The sequence below is a fragment of the Mustela erminea genome, chromosome 13 (assembly GCF_009829155.1).
Source record: "Mustela erminea isolate mMusErm1 chromosome 13, mMusErm1.Pri, whole genome shotgun sequence".
Classification (NCBI taxonomy): Eukaryota; Metazoa; Chordata; class Mammalia; order Carnivora; family Mustelidae; genus Mustela; species Mustela erminea.
The window spans coordinates 36,739,390-36,744,716 of NC_045626.1; the positions used below are offsets into that span (position 1 = coordinate 36,739,390).

Sequence of the window (5,327 nt, forward strand, 5' to 3'; positions counted from 1 at the left end):
TCTGCTACCTTATGTCTTTTGATTGGAGCATTTAGTCTGTTTACATTCAAAGTAATTATTGATAGGAGCATACCTATTGCCATTTTTGTTTTATGATTGTTTCATAGGTCTTTTCTGTTCCTTCTCTTGCTTTCTTCTCTCTTGGTTTGCTGGCTTTCTTTAGTGATTACTTGGATTCCTTTATCTTTTTTTTATTCCTTTATCTTTATTCTTTACATATATGACTAGTTTTTTTAATATTTGAAAGTTATCTAAATAAATTATACTTTTATTTATCTTTATTTTTGAAGTATGAAATGCTACATGAATTTGCATGTCATCCTTGAGCAGGGGTCATGCTAACCTCTGTGTCATTAGTAGATGTGCTGCCAAAGTGAGCACTATTTTTTATATTTTTAAGTTTTAATTTAAATTCCAGTTAAAACTGGAGTTTAGTTAACTGGAATTTAAATTAATCCCCTTCATCTATTTAACCCATTCTCCACCCCCACCTTTCTCATCAGTCTATGACTGGCTTTTGATTTGTGGTTGCGATTAGGTTTGTATAGAACATCTTATGCACATAGCAGTCTATATTAAGTTGATGGTTGCTCACATTTTAACACATTCTTCATTCCTCTCCCCTCCATGCTTTGGGTGTTTGGTGTCATACTTAACATCCTTTTGTGAATCCCCTGACTGAGTTTTATAGAAATACTTAGTCTTACTTCTTTTCTGCTTTTTACTTTTCTTACCCCTACTTACGGTCTTTCCTTTCCACTCAGCATCCCCTTTAATGTTTCCTGTAGGGATGGTTTTAGCAGTCATGATTTCCTTTAACTTTTGTTTGGGTAGCCTTTTATATCTCCTATTCTGAATGTGATCCTTGCTGGATATAATATTCTTGGTTGCAGGGTTTTTGTTTTCTTTTAGGATTTTAAACATATGCCATTTTCATCTGGTCTGCAAAGTTTCTGCTGAAACATCAGCTGATATCCTTTTGGGGTTTCCCTTGCATGTAACTGATTTCTCTTGCTGCTTTTAAAATTCTCTATCACTGTTTTTTGCCATTTAAATTACTGTGTGTCTGGACCATACTACTATGATCTGGACCTCCTTGGGTTGATTTTGGTGTGGCTCTTTGGGCCTCTTGCATCTCGATTTCTGCTTCCTTCTACAGATTCAGGAAGTTGTCAGCTACTATTTCTTCAAATAACTTTTCTGCCCCCTTTCCCTCTTTTCTCCTGGGATACTTGCAATGCAAATATTATACTCAATGGTGTCACTGAGTTTCCTTAACGCTCATTTTAAAATTATTTATCTCCCATTCAGCTTGATTGCTTTCCATTACTCTGTCCTCTATGTCGCTGATTTTTTTTTCTTTTGCTTCCTCTAGTCTATTTATTCTGTCTACTGTATTTTTAATTTCAGGTATAGAGTTCTTTATCTCTGGTTGGTTCTTTTTTATGTTTCCTATCTCTTTGTTAAGAGTCTCACTGAGGTTCTCCACTCTTTTCTCAAGTTCTGTGAGTATCTTTATGACTGTTACTTTAAATTCTCCATCAGGCATATTGCTTACCTTCGTTTCATGCAGGTCTCTTACTGTGATATTTTTAGATCTCTTGCTGTGATTTTTGTCCTGTTCTTTCATTTGGGACCTATTCCTCCTTTTCTTCATTTTGTCTAACTCTTTGTGTCTGTTTCTATGTGTTAGGAGTGTCAGCTATTTCTCCTGCTCTTGAAAATAGTGGTGTCATGAAGATGAGATCCTGTAGTTCTCTGTAGTGCAATGTTCCTTGTCCTCTGAAACTTGTCACTTCAGAAGTGTTTCCTATGTGTTGTGTGCACCCTGCTATTGTGGCTGAGCTGCAGCTGCCTTCAGTCCAGTCATCTGCAATGGCTCTCTTTGCCTATTGTGGGCAAGCTTGGTCCATGTGTTGTTAAGGAGCCAGTCTGGGACTGATCTGAGCTTGAGTTAAGTCAGAACAGGCATTTATCAGGATGCAGTAGTACAGAATTACAGGGTATTTTCCCTATGTTGCTCCCTGAGAAGCTTTCATTAGTGAATGGGGCCTAGAGTCAGACCAAATGTGTGCCCCCAGCCTACAGATGGCAATACAGTCAGACTGGTCTGTAGTGATCCTCCCCTCTCCCCAGGGAAGAATCCCTTTGGAGTGGTGCTGGCCCCTGTCGGGGCTGCTTGTACACTGCTGGCTTGTGGCATCGCTTTGGATGGGGTCTAGCCAAGGCATATTGGAGGGAGGGTCAGCAGGAGAATGCAGAGGCAGGGCACCCAATGGCAGCAAGGTCCACACAGGTTCACTGTCCCAGGTGGATACACAGAAGTATGTGGAGGCTGGGGCTGCAGTATTAGCAAGGTTTAGGTGGATCTGCTATGGGAGGAGACCTGGAGACAGGCCTAGCTGCTGGGGGGTGGGGTGTGTCCACCAGAGAACAAGGGAGCACTGTTAGCATATTAGTTAGCCATGTTGGTGCAAGACTGGTTCCCACTGGTGTCCTTATGTCTAGGCTAGGGGGTAGGGGGAGGGAAATGGCACCTGCCAGCTCATTTGTTCTTGCAAAAGTATCGCAAAAATCCCTTCCCTTCCAGCATACACTCTGAGATTAGTAAACAACTCTCCCTCCCGTATATGCCACGCATTTTTCAAACAGCAGCTTTTATGCTATATTTCCATTGAGCATTTTTGTGCCATCTCTTTAAGGGTGAGGACTCAGTTTTCTCTCAGCAGCTGCCCCCCACTGCTCTCCCAGGGCTGATTTTTAAAGTTCCAAGTGTTAAGCCCTGCTGATTGTAAGAACTCATGAAATTACACCCTTCTGGTTTTCAAAGCCAAATGTTACGTGGATTCATCTTCCCCATGTGTGCTCCCTGGTGTGAGAGTCTGTTTCTCTCCCCTTTCCATACCTGCAGCATCCCTCCCCCCACCACCCATGGACAGCAGTTGTCCAGTTAGCTCCCAAAGCATCCCTGCCCTTCCTACCCTGTTCACTGTGACTTCTTCTTTATATTTAACTGTGGAAAATCTGTTCTGCTGGTCTTCAGGTCATTTTCTGGGTTATTTAAACTGATGCAGGTGTTACGGCATAGTTGTATCCATGGGATGAGGTGAACTCATCCATCATGGTGAACTCAAGAGGTGAACTCATCCCTCATGAGGGGGAGTAGGGTCTCCTTACTTCACCATCTTCCCCAGAAGTTTCCCAGATTTCTGTTGTTTTAAGTCACTACATTTGAGGTTAATTTGTTATGCAGCAATACTAAACATAGACCTAAATGTAAAACCTGAAGTGACAGAACTTGTGTGAAAATTCTTTATAAATGAGTAAGGCAAAGGTTTCCTATACAACACTTCTTACATACAATTTCTTTATATACAACAATGACCTATAACAATTTGACAAATTAGAGTTCTTCAACAAAACTTCTGCTTTCAAAAAACTCTATTATGAGAATGAAAAGACAAGCAAGAGACTGAGAGAAAATATCCACAGATTACATATCTAATAAAGGAGTACTACATGGAACATATAAAGAACTCTCAAAGCACTATAAAAAAATACAACCCATTTTTAAAAAACAGGCAAAGGATTTGAACACAGCTCACTGAATAAGATGTATGGAAAACAGATAAGCAGATGAAAAGATGCCCAATACCTTTGGCAAATTAACAAGGGAAATGCAAATTAAAACCACAAGATACATCTACACACCTATCAGAATGGCTAAAATTATGAAGAGTGACCATGCCAACTGTTGGGAAAGATGCAGAGGAACTAGAACTCTTATATACTGTTCATGGGAATTTAAAAAGATACAAACACTTAGAAACACAGCTTGGTAGCTTCTTAAAAAGTTAAACATATATCTACCATATGACCCAACCATTTCACTTCTTTTTTTTTTTTTTTAAAGATTTTATTTATTTAACAGACAGAGATCACAGGTAGGCAGAGAGGCAGGCAGAGAGAGAGGAGGAAGCAGGCTCCCTGCAGAGCAAAGAGCCCGATGTGGTGCTCGATCCCAGGACCCTGGGATCACGACCTGAGCCGAAGGCAGAGGCTTTAACCCACTGAGCCACCCAGGTGCCCCAACCCAACCATTTCACTTCTAAATATTTACCCAAGGGTAAAGAAAATATATATGCTTGCAAAAACTTTTACACAAATGGTCATAGCAGTTTTATCTGTAATAGCTCCAAACTGGAAACAACCCAAATGTCTACCAAGTGTGAATGGATAAACAAATTTGTGGTATATCCATACAGTAGAATACTACTAAGCAATAAAATGGAACAAACTACTGATTCATGCTACAATATGGATAAATCTGAAAACTGTTATACTGAGTGAAAAAAGCCGGACAATGTGTGATTCCATATATTAAAAAATTCAGAAAATGCAAAGGACTCTTTCGACCTATAATGAGTGAAAACAATCACTGGTTGCATCATGTGAGGCATGGGGAGGAATAGAAGAAAAGGATTACAAAGGGGCACAAGGAATTTGAGGTGGGTGAATTTGTTCACTATCACTATCTTGATATTGGTGATAGTTTCATAGCCTCATTCAAATGTCAAAGCCTGCCAATCTGCACATTTCAAATATGTGCAGGACTTTGTATGATGGTTTTATAAAGCTGTTTTAAAAAATGCTGTTAAACATGATGGAGCACCTGGATGGCTCGGTCAGTGGAGCATGTGACTCTTGATCTCAGGGTTGTGAGTTCAAGGCCCATGCTAGGTATAGGGATTACGTAAAAATAAAGCCTTAATAAAAAAGCTGTGGAAAGAAAAAGCTGATAAACATTGGGGAAAAAAACTATATAATTTACATAAATAGATATGTATATAATAACAATGCTTTAAGAATTTGGTTCTTCCACGGGACGCCTGGGTGGCTCAGTTGGTTGGACGACTGCCTTCGGCTCAGGTCAGATCCCGGAGTCCTGGGATCGAGTCCCGCATCGGGCTCCCAGCTCCATGGGGAGTCTGCTTCTCCCTTTGATTTCTCCTCGCTCATGCTCTCTCTCACTACCTCTCTCTCAATAAATAAATAAAAATCTTTAAAAAAAAAAAAGAATTTGGTTCTTCCAAAATTAAACTATAAATTAAATGCAATCCCTATTAAAATTCACCAAGAGTTTTAAAAAAATTTATAAATTTATTCTAAAATTTAACACAATAAGGCTTCTCAAATAGTCAATTTGATCATGAAAAGCAAAGAAAGACAAATTGTCCTACGAATTAAATATGAAGACATACTATAAACTGTAAAGTTTTAAAACAGTGGAAACTCACAAGGGAACAGGCAAATGGACCACTGTACAG

At 39.5% G+C, this 5,327-nt stretch overlaps 1 pseudogene; it reads right to left on the bottom strand.

Moving 5' to 3' along the window:
- Positions 1–285: 285 nt before the first annotated feature.
- Positions 286–381, bottom strand: LOC116572548 (annotated as a pseudogene).
- Between the last annotated feature and the right edge of the window lie 4,946 nt (positions 382–5,327).